This window comes from Ambystoma mexicanum, chromosome 5p, assembly GCF_040938575.1.
Source record: "Ambystoma mexicanum isolate Mex_15411 chromosome 5p, UKY_AmexF1_1, whole genome shotgun sequence".
NCBI classification, from domain to species: Eukaryota; Metazoa; Chordata; class Amphibia; order Caudata; family Ambystomatidae; genus Ambystoma; species Ambystoma mexicanum.
In genome coordinates, this window is record NC_090930.1 from 694,550,371 (window position 1) to 694,562,481 (window position 12,111).

At 43.1% G+C, this 12,111-nt stretch overlaps 1 protein-coding gene across 5 annotated transcripts in view; it reads left to right on the plus strand.

The window, feature by feature from the left end:
* Positions 1 to 12,111, plus strand: part of GABRA3 (gamma-aminobutyric acid type A receptor subunit alpha3) — a 2,265,987-nt gene that overhangs the window by 248,371 nt on the left and 2,005,505 nt on the right. Inside the window, exon 2 of one of the 5 annotated variants that reach the window (XM_069613068.1) lies at positions 7,454 to 7,527. The exons of the other annotated variants lie outside the window; for them this stretch is intronic. The gene's annotated coding sequence lies outside the window, so the exon portion shown is untranslated. The remainder of the gene's footprint in view (positions 1 to 7,453; positions 7,528 to 12,111) is intronic. 5 annotated transcript variants of the gene reach the window in all.

Below are 12,111 nucleotides of genomic sequence, written 5' to 3' on the forward strand. Positions count from 1 at the left end.
AAAGATCAACCTCTATAGATATAGGTTGGAAGTCCTCTTGGGCACAGCAATAGTTTACAAACTGTAATAGCAGTAATGTCATTTATTTGATCAAATTCCCATTTGACCTGAGATATATAGGCATGACCACTCGCCCAGTGAATATTCACCTGGGGGAACATTGCTCCTGCATTAGAACGAAGAAAATGGCAGCACCCCTGGTAGATCACTTTGTACAGAAAAACCATGGTCCATCAGATTTCACTTGGACCATAATAGAAAAACTCCATGTGCTATGCAGAGGAGAAAATCAACAAGCAAGACTCTTTAAGAGAGAGCAGCTATGGATTTTCCGACTGGGCACTGACAAATGGCCTAAATGAGCATACAAGTTGGCAGACGCTAGCAACCTTATAAGAGATGTGACCTTAATGCACTATGGTCTGAGGCCGAGCACGTTGGGCCTGTGCACACACTGGGACATGTAAATACAGCATCCATAGAACAGTAATTTATGCCCTCATAGACCTGGGTGTGTATAGGATATGTTCTCCCATACTTGTAGGCTGAGGATTCAAAACAATATACTCAAGTCCCATGTTAGATATACACACACAAGGGACTACGAGTGCCTTCTGGAAACTGCCTTATCTTAATCACACCCCCAGGGGTGCTGTAGAGCAGGCGTACGCCGGCTAAAAAAACATACTATGTATTGCAGCAGTTTGCTGCATTCTGGCATAGCCCAGCAGGATCAACACTGCTACATCAGTAAAATCCTGAACCTGGTAACTAGAACGCCATATATCATCTAATTCTAATAGGACGTGGGCACTCGAATCGAAAATCTAACATCTAACTGTCATCATTTAAGTAATTAAATGCATAATGTAAATATAGCCCAGTTGAACCAGCACTTTCACATCAGCAGAATCCTGGGTTTGTGAAGTAGAACGCCATAAATCTTCCAATACTAACAGGGCGTGGACACTCAAATTTAATATTTAACATCTGACAGTCATCTCTAAAATAGTTGAGTGCATAATGTAAATATGAGCGGCACCCAAGCACTCGTGTCATCCCACTAGATGGGGTAGCGAACTCCACATTGACACCTGACTGACTGGAGTCACTCCAAGATGGAGGCACTAGTTTCTCCAAAGCGGCGCAGCACTTCCGCGCATGCGCAATGGAAACAGACCCGACAGAACAACATCAACGGTTCTAATCACAGCATGGCGAAGTTCGAGCTACATTTTCGCAACACGCTTTTTGTGATTTCACATTGGAAACCGAAGGTTAGACTTAGATCGTCCGGCCAAATGTTGGGAGATCTCTTCCTCATTCTTGCCGGTTTTAAACCAGCACATCAATATTGTGCCTTGCACTGCTGATAACAACAAGTACTTGTGACACAATTCCTCCTGGCGTGCACACCTACATTGTCATTCATGTTTGTTTTGTAGGCAATCGGGTCTAGTTGCAAGATCCACAACCAAAAGCATACATGCCAACATTCTGTGACCAAAAATCTGTAGGAATCTTAAAGTTTCAAAAATAGTCAGGTGAGGAGGTAATGATAGGAATAGGGCGCGTCAGCATCCCATTGTCATTGAATGAGCCCGCTGCCGCGGGTGCATTCAATGACAATGAGGCGCCTGCCACGCCTTCTGCATCACGCCAGCTCGGGGGAGCCCTTGAAAGACTCACCGGAGTTGACGTGGTGGGGGGCTAATGGCGCCTTTTGTGAAAGGCACTTGCGGCGGAGGGGCGCCCTTAGCCCACCGCCGTGGGCGCCTTTTACATCAAAGGCCTGCATGCTGCGCCTTCTCCAGCTACGCCAGCTCAGGGAAGTCCTTGAAAGACTCCCCCGAGTTGGCGTGGTGGGGGGTTAATGGCGCCTTTTGCCAAAGGCACCCGCGGCGGAGGGGCGCTTTTAGCCCACCGCCGTGGGTGCCTTTGACATTAACAGCCTGCATGCCACGCCTTCTCCCGCTACGCCAGCTCGGGGAAGTCCTTGAAAGACTCCCCCGAGTTGGCGTGGTGGGGGGCTAATGGCGCCTTTTGCCAAAGGCACCCGCGGCGGAGGGGCACTTTTAGCCCACCGCCGTGGGTGCCTTTGACATTAACAGCCTGCATGCCGCGCCTTCTCCTGCTACGCCAGCTCGGGGAAGTCCTTGAAAGACTCCCCCGAGTTGGCGTGGTGGGGGGCTAATGGCGCCTTTTGCCAAAGACACCTGCGGCGGAGGGGCGCTTTTAGCCCACCGCCGTGGGTGCCTTTGACATTAACAGCCTGCATGCCACGCCTTCTCCCGCTACGCCAGCTCGGGGAAGTCCTTGAAAGTCTCCCCCAAGCTGGCGTGGTGGGGGACTAATGGCGCCTTTTGCCAAAGGCACCCGCGGCGGAGGGGCGCTTTAGCCCACCGCCGTGGGTGCCTTTGACATTAAAAGCCTGCATGCCGGGCATTCTCCCGGTACGCCAGCTCGGGGGAGCCCTTGAAAGACTTCCCCGAGCTGGGGTGGGCAAAAAAAAAAAACATGTAAAAAAAAATCGGTATTTGGTGTCAAAAAATCGGTAGGCGGTAGGACTGCTTAAAAAGCGGTATCCTACCGCCTAAATCGGTAGGGTTGGCAAGTATGCAAAAGAGGCACAATAACACCCACATAGCTGTGGCTTGGCGTGAGACTGCAGACTGTGGTAAGGAGATACTCCAGAATTCATTGGAGAGCTAAAATTAAATAATAAACAAACACATTTGGGGAATGTACACTAAGGGAAATGAATGAATATGCCGTCCCTCTCTACCTCTTCCAATCCTTTCCTTTCTCTCTCCCCACCAAACCACCCCTGCCCGTTCTCTCCATCTACAGATGCAGTGATCTTTATCGTCCAAAGCCCTGAAGAAAGTGGCACAGCTTAATAAGCCACTGAAGCTGACAGGCCCGTTCTTGGTTCCTGTGGCTATTGAATATCACTTGCAGGAACATTAATGGAAAACCAACACCAGCAAAGTAGACAGCTGGCAATTTTCAAGCATAACTCTTTGTTTTCGTTGTGCTGTTTTATCCTGTTGTGGGGTCGCTAAACAGGAGAATTAAAAAGAAAGAACCATCCTGTATGGCCTCCATCACACTTTGGGGTACAATTACCAGTTACCTCAGGAGTGTGTTTTTATAACTGTAATCTTGATTTGGTTACTGAGAAATTAACCAATTGCCTGAATTAGATAGGGTAAGCCTCTTCCACCTGTCCCCTAACCCTACATAAGCGGCACACAAGCACATACTAGGGTTTGGCACCCCAGAAGGGCAGAGTTAGCATGGATTGATGGTCAGACAGGCTGTACACATTGAGGCAGAAACATGAAAATGAATGAAGTTTTAGACCTGTGTGTTCTATGTGTGATAAATTGAGAGTACAGTTACAGGTCAGCTACCAACCCCTAGTCCTCCTTTTGTGTTTTTTGCACAAGGATCGGTGACAGGCAGCTGTTTTCTCCTTTGCCACCTCATTTACCCTGAATTTCTTTGGTGCCAGCCAGTCCACTTATTCCAATGTCAATAAGATTGTAAAACAATGTGTAAGAGGAATTGGGGTTCAATGTAAAAATGTCCTAGCCCTGGCATACTGGAACTCATTGGCTATAACCCCTCCCATGCTCTCTCTTCCGTTGTTGCACTGAATATAATATAATATAGTGGTAACAGGACAATATTTTGTGTTGAACAATTTAACGACAAATTCGAGATACTCAAATGATTTATCACTTTTATATTCCTCATTATAACCAAAATACATGATTTTTGGATATGCATCAATCCAAAAAACCCATCTGGCCATTAAGGCCTCCTTTGTTTAATACCCAGCCTTGTGATCTGTGGGATTATCCAGTGTGTTTCTTCATGTATGGCAATATCCAATTGTCTCTGTATCTTCTATTGATCTCAGTTGAAGTTCTTTCATTTGTTATGTTATGTTGATTTATACCATACATCGCTGCCATTTGCATGTCCTCCAGGTGTCCACATGGCTCTGTAAGAAAAGTGGGTAGGTTTGGCTAGTGAGGGAGCGAGGAATAGGATAGAGGTTGTGCTCAAGTGTTGATGTGTGCAGAACAAGGAGAAACTGGAGTTTGTCCCTGTGAGCTTTCTTGGTGTGGTTTGTTATGTGCACTGGTCTTGTTGTGTCCGGAAGGGTGGCATCCAGTGTCTGGATTGTTTGTTGTCAGAGATATTGGGTTTATAGCATGATTAGAGAGTGATGTGTGGTTTGCATGTTTTGGTGGGTAGTTTCACTAGGGGGGGGTAGGGGGGGAGGGGTGTGTGTGTGTGTGTGTGTGTGTGTTGTGATAGATTGTGGGGATGTGGAAAACAGAAGGGGGGTTTGTTAGTTGGCTTCTGGTGATCTCTGGGTGTTCAGTTTTTTTATTTTTCGTTTTCCATTCTGCATTGTCCCATGTTTGCTTTGGTCCAGGACTATGGTACGTAGGTGTGCGCATCTATGTTTAGCTCAGTGAGTTGAATAGCGTGGTTTTTTGTAATTTCCTGAAGTTAGGTTGTCTTCTGTCCTTATTTCTTTCAGTATTGAGTTCCATAGTTTGGTTATCAGATAAGTGAAGGCGGTTACTCTGAATTTCATTTTCTTGTTTTGTCTAGTCTCTTGCTGGTTGGTAATGGGGGATTTTAGCTGGGAGGAATTTGGTTCTGTGTAGTGATTTATGGGCAATGTAGAGGGTTTTTAAGTTCATGTGTTTCATTACTGGCAACCACTGTAGACTTCTCAGGGTCGGTGTGATGTATTCTCTTCTATTTAGTCTATTCATATTTAGTCTATTCATTCTCCACAATGGTGTGGAGAATGAGGCTATTCACAGGAGTAGTTTTGCTGCAGTATTTCAGATGTGTTGTAGTTTCTTTATGAGGTGTTGTGGCATTCCAAGATAGAGACTATTTGCATATTCTAATCTTGATAATACCAAGGAGATGATCAGAAGGGTTGGTGTGGGAAATTGAAGTAAGGGAGGATCCCTCTTATTAATCGCAAGAGGTAGAAACATTCTTATGCTATTGCACTGTCTTGTGGTTCCAAAGATAGGCATGGGCCTCATTACGAGGCTGGCGGTAGCCGTGCCTGTCTTACAGGCACGGCTGCCACCGCTATCCATTTTATTCCGGCACCCACGAATAGCCAATTACCGGGTCATGCTGAGTTTGGCGGACCCGCTAATTGTCCATTTGTAGGTGCTGGTAATGAGGGACTCCCCATCCCCATTCGGCTACATAGGGCTGAATGGCAATGGAACGTCGGATGCACCGGCTTCAGAGTGGTGCCGGTGCATCCGATGTGCTGTGCTCGCGGGTGCCGCTCTGCCCGCCAGATCAGACCTGGTGGGCTGAGGTGCACCCGCGAGCAGAGTTTGTAGTATGGTGGTCCGGGAACTACGGTACCGGCATGCTTACCGGTACCATAGTTCCCGGACCGCCATGCTTGTAATGAGGCCCATTGTTCATTAGAATTCCCAGATTTTATATCACTGTTAATGTCTCTGGTTGGATTTCCATGCTTGGCTGCCTGTTTTGTATTGTCTCATGGGGGGAGATCATTATTTCTGCTTTTGTTGGATTTAGCTTGAGGTTGTTGTTTGTCATCCAGGTGTTTTTGTCAGTGAGACATTTGTTTAAGGTATTGTCAGGGACTTGGTCGGAAGTTATCTTGAAGATGAATTGGGTGTCATCTGCATAGGTTAGACTGTGAGTCCATGGGCTTGATTGAGTTTCATTAGGGGGGTCATGTGGATGTTGAAGAGAAGTGGGGAGATGCTTGATCCTTGTAGTACACCACAGGTGATATTTTTAGTGTTCGATTTAAATAGCAGTAGGTGTATTCTTTTGATTTCGTTCATGGAGAAAGTTGTATTGCAGGGCTTTTAATGCCTTTTGTTGGCATTGTGTGCCTGATTGTGTCGAAGGTGGCTGATATGTCCAGGACTGTGAGAGCTGATTGGGTACTGTTGTTCACATTTATTTTTAGGTTACCCCATATGGAGAGGAGTGCTGATTCAGTTCCTTTCATGGGTCTGATTGGTCAAGTATTAGATGGCTTTCTACATGATTGAGTAGTTCTTTGTAGACATGGTCAGCCTAAGTTACCTTGGGTTATCCAGATGTGGAACCCTTGCTCACTATGCTCAGAGAGGCACAGCTCCACCTCACTGATGAGGCCCGACTAGGCCAAAACACGTGTTAGGGGTTTCTTTTGGTACTCTTGTTCAAAGGAGGATTGACTAGCATTTTGGTACTGGACTGCTCATGTGGGCGGGACAAAGACTGATATGAAAATGCATACTCCTCCTTTGTGAAAGGTACAGTGAGCTAAAACATTTGGTTGCAGACTCTGAGTGGGTAAATTCCCACAGAACAGGTTATCATGCTGTGTTCTTCCTTGCAGTGCGGCGGCGCCCTGACCTCTTTTTTTATGTAAAAGAAACTTGGGTTTGGGCAACCTAAGTTACCTAGGGTTATCCAGGCATGGATCCCTTGCTCACTGTGGTCAGAGAGGCACAGCTCAACCTCACTGATGAGGCCTGACTAGGTGAAACACGTGTGTGGGGTTGCTATTGGTACTCTTGTTAAAAGGAGGATCGCCTAGCATGTCAGTTCCTATGTTGATGAGTTTACATATTTCTTTTTGTGGGTTTGGTGCCGATTGGATTCTTGTGGTGTAGTTTGCTTTTTTGTCTTTCAGGACTGCTGATTTGTACATTCATACTTAGCAGTTGGTTGTGTCCAATAGGTTGCAGTGTTTTCTCCATCATTTTTCCAGTTTCCAGTTTTTTGGAGTTCCTGTAGTTCTACTGTGAACCATCTTCCTGCGATTTTCTGGGTTTGAAGTTTTTAGGGGTGCTAATTGATGTAGCACATCTGTTATCCAGGTATGAAGCTTCTCTTCCACTGAGTCATTCTATTCACCTGGGAAGTGTGATTCCAATATATCTGTTAAGGTTTCCAGGTCAAGTGTTTTCCAGTTTCTTTTCTTTGTTGCTGCGAGGTTTTATGTTTGTGGTTATCATGTGGTCATATTATGGTCGCTTAATTGATACTGGTGGATCGGTGGTTGAGATTCCATCTCTGCAGAAGATTGTGTTTGAAGTGTGTCCAGCTCTATGAGTGGCACTATTTACTATTTGTTTGAAGTGAAGGTTTTTCCAGTAGGGTGCTGAGGGATTATGTGTTAGTTTAATTTTCTCTTTTGAACCAAATGTTGAAGTCCCCAAGAACAATTAGCTGTCATGTGTTTGATGACATATTTGAATTTTGGGCATTTGCAACTTACTGAATGACATGGGCAATGCCATTTGCTGTCTTAATGAAACACTAGATGGTTAAATGCATTAATTTCTGCTGTTAAATCACACTCATTATCTCTTTTGTGTTCTGTTTTTTGTTTCCTCCCATTCCCGTTTTTCTTTTCTAGTTCGATGAATTTTGATACCAATCATGGTCACATTGTCACGTGGATATTGAACCTTTAGTTTATATTATTTTTGGGTAATACTGTGTTTCTTTTGTGTTATAATGTATACCAATATAATCTTCTGTCCATGTTTGCTTAACATTTTGATTATATATTCATTGTATTGCCTTTAAAAAGACCGAATGTGGTCGAAACACGTGTCAGCACATTTTCTGTTGAATAAATGACTGTGGAATAAATATTGCGATAATCCATTTCACCTATGTTGATGAACTCTGTCATAGTATTTGCTCTTTAAACATCAGCGCAAGTACATGGAACAATCTCTTGATGCTTTTGGCAGAGGTGTATGCCTGGAAGTCTGCACTTACATGCTGCTCACAGAGCTGGGTCCAGTTAGTGAGACGGCAGCAAGCGCGAAAATTAAAGTTTTTGACAATTGCACTAAAAATGGAGCAGCCATGGTGGATGGTCTAAAACTGTCTTTCCATCCTGTTGATCTAATTAATTTTCTGACCACTTGCAACAGTTGATGTTGCAGTTGGAACAGTATTCTTTACAGATTTAGTTAACATGGTGTCACTGTGATGTTCATTCACTATAGGTGCCTTTCTAGGTTCTGTTGATAAACTACTCTGTGTGTTCGCAATTACTTTTAGACCAGCCCTCTGCCTGAAATGTAATACTAAATAAATTGCAAATAAAAGCCTGGAGGTTCTACCCAGTACCTGTTGAGAAATCACACTAAATGCTCTTATGATGCCCCTCTGTGGCTGACCTATTTGAAACCCCTGTCCTGCCAGCACCATAAGATACACTTTGATGAATGTATATATAATACACCACATGGGCAACTTGATCAAATACCCCCTAATTATACAGTCCCACCACACAATTCTGGGCAAGACACAGGTGGATTCATCAAAATTCTAATTTATTCAGCTCTGTACAGGTGATGTCACCACAATGTTACACAATTAAAGACAGCTGGTCTACAAAAACAAACATACCCTACCTGCATTGATCTCACTATTTCTCACACACAACCCCCCATTTACATAATCAATCATATATCTACATTCAGTTCTAACTTTCAATAGGTCTGGTAATTTCATGCCTGCCTCTTATTGATCCATGTTTCAAATGCTCTCATAAAATAGACCAACTGACAACACTAGATCTTATTCTTCTGTGAATCCCACAGATTTCAAATTCTTTGAATTTTAAAGTATTTTCCTAACATTCTCTCCCAGAAGACTACCAAAGTTGGGAGGGCTATCTGTCTGCGAGTTGAAACTCAGGTCATCTTGAAGTAGCACATATGAGGCTGAATTAAACACCAATGTTATTCAGACCAACACAAATGCCTCACTTGCTTTTCACCATATGTACACAAAGGGCCTGATTCGCAGAATGTTTTCCTATGGGATTATGCCATTATAAAACACTTCTGTGAATCAGGCCCTATATATTGTATTTAAATTCACTATATTATTATGTGTTGTAAAATAGCTCATGCTCACCCCAATGCTTTGCCTTCTGATCCTCTTCCCTCCGCCTTCTTCTCCTATTGCTTATCTTACTTCTCCTATTAATTCTTCCTTTGCAAACTCCTGCTTTTCGACCACGCTTAAGCATGCACTTATTTTTCTGATTCTGAAAAAAAAACTACTATTGACTGATCTATTCCAGCAAACATTCGGTCTATCACACTTCTGCCATTTCTTTCTTAAATTCTTGAGCGGGCTGCTTATGCTCAGGTAACCCACTATCTAAATCTTCACTCCCTTTTCCCTCTGCTTCTATCTGGCTTTCATCGCTCCCACTCTACTGATACTTCTCTTTTACATGTATTTAACTCACTCCTGTCTGCTCGTCACTCTAAGCTCTCTTCTATTCTTATTCTTCTTGACTTGTCTGCAGAGTTTGATACTGTTGATCACTCTTTGCTTATTTCTTTTCTTTCCACCTTGGACTTTTTGGCCTCTATTCTTGACTGGTTCCGTCCTATCTTTCTCAGTTGTCCTAGTCTGTATCCTGGGCCGGACACTCTTCTTATTCCTTTCCTCTCTTATTTGACATACCTCCAGGCTCTGTACTTGCCCCTCTTTTCTTTTCTCTTTGTACAGCTCCTCTCTCTGCTCTTATTTCTTCATTCAATCTTTCCTTTCATCTGTATGCAGATGAAACTGAGACCCTTTGCTCCTTTTCTTTGTTTGACTCTGCTTTGCTCTCTAGTGCTTTAAACTGTCTTTCTGCTGCTCAAAACTGGATGTCTTCTCATTTCCTCCACCTCAAACCTTCTAAAATGGAGGTTCGGTTCTTCCGTGCTTCAACTATTCCGCCTATTTTTTCTCCTCTGTCTCTCTCTTTTCCTCCACCTTCCCTCCCTTTTTCATCATCGGTATGGGCATTACTTTTGATCCTTCTATCTCATTCTCACTTTGCAACTCTTCTATTGCTGTTTCTTGCCATTATGCACTTTTCAATATTCATCGTGCTCATTCCTATCTTTCTTTTCATGCTACAAAACTTCTTCTGCTCTAACTTGTCTTTTCTCGTATTGATTACTGCTCATCTGTTTCGCTTGGTCTCCCTGCCTCACATCTCCTCCTTTGTTCTGTTTTTAACTCCTCGATTTGTTTTCTTTTTTCTCTACCCGCTAAGACTTCTATTACATCTTCTTTACTCTCTATTTCACTGCTCCCTTTTGAATCACGTCTCTTCTACCATTTTCTCTCATTTGTGTTCAAATGTATCCATTGGGCCTCATTACGACAATGGAGGTAGCCATGCCGCTATTTGCGGCATGGCTACCTCATACCCGGTACCGGGTTCCCTCAATGGGGAAATACCAGGCCATTCTGACCTTGGAGGGCCCGATATTTCCCCATTCAGGGAACCCAGACCCGGTTCATTCCCATTCCCATTGAGCCCCAAGAGGCCCCAAGAGGGCTCATTGGGAATGGGGATTATGTAAACAACGGGCCCGTTAATGACAGGCCCGTTGTTTGCATCCTGGTCTGCTCACGGGACCGTCTAAGGACACCTCATAAGGGGGCAGTAGGGGCTAACGGGGCCGGCTGCTCTACCGTCCCCGTTGACCCCCTACCGCCAGGGTTGTAATGAGTCCCATTGTCTGGCACCCTTTCTCTTTCTTCACTAGTCTCATTCTATGTTCCATCTCACTCTCTCAGATCAGAGAATGTATTTCTCTTAACTGTCCCTAAACCCCCTTTTGCCTCTTTTCGTTTATGTTTCTTTGTTCTTGCAGCTCCTAAACATTAGAACTCTCTTCCTCTCTCACTTCACTCTGCACATCTGCTTGTAATTTTGAATCAAATTGAAAGACTCATTTTGTATCTTCTCTCACCACTTAATTCTGCCTGCTTTCTCCCTTTTCTGTTTTTAACCATCTTTAAATTTTCTTGTGATTCTACTGTTTTTTGATATATTCTGTTCAGCACCTTTGGCAAAAAGGCACTCTATAAATTTAATAAAATGAAATGAATAATCTTAGAGTTGTTGGAGAAATAAAGCATTACATAAACATAGTTTGAATGAATGATGAGAACATGGACTGTCTTACAGACATTTTCTAATGATATAAGTCTAGTGGTAGGATGTCGTCAAGTGTTCTGAATGGCATGTTCATGCAGTTTTCTTACTGTAAATCAAATGAAGGAAATTGCTGATGCAAAATGCCCAACTGCAGCACACATCCATCTGTCCCTATGCCTGACTTTTTGGTGCCATATAAATAATTATGTGTAACCGATGCAATTAAAATAAATCAGGCATCAATGTCTCTGATATGTTCTCCTTGTGTCCAAACAATCCTTTATCAATGTTTGTGATTCTTTACTTTTGCACCCCCCTCCCCACAAAAACAAAAAAAAACATTTCTATGTGTGTGATTTGGTTCCTCCTCTCCTGCACAAGTAAATTGCAATTCGATGAGTGTGATTTCTCATCTCCTGGCCCTGAGAAAATGGCCAAGTTATTATGTTTTGTTTCTCCATTTCTGCATACCCACAACAACAACAGAATCAGGCTCAATGTGTGTGATGTTCCTTTGTTCCCAAGATACCACGCGTCAATGCATGTATTTTCATGTGCCAATGTGTGTGATTTAGTTATTACACTCCTGCCACCAAATAAACCAAACATCAATCCAAAACATGAGTCATTTTACACAGACCATCTGAGATAATACTAACAATAATATTTTTGGGTATGTCTCTGAAACAATGAGTTACATATTGTCAGATGAAGAACTTATATTACACCTATGTTTTCAAACATATTTTTACTAGCCATTTTGGCAATGCATGCAGTAGAGGATCAATCAGAAGCTAAATGTGTAATTTGGCATCGCTTGGAAACAAAGTCCTATTAGAGAAAGACAACTAGTTACTTTAAGTGCTACTATCAATTATCCTGAAAGAAATAGCTTTGGAGAGAAAAACACATTATTGTATTTATAACTAGAAGAGATTTGACTGTAGAGAAATAATCCTGCAAAACCAAATACAGTCTAAAAGAACTCTCATCCAGAATGGAACCCAAATAACCTAGCCATATTTAGTGGATTGCTGACATAGTTTGATTATTTGTTGATTATTAGAAGTAGACTGTTTAACAACGGTTCAGAATAG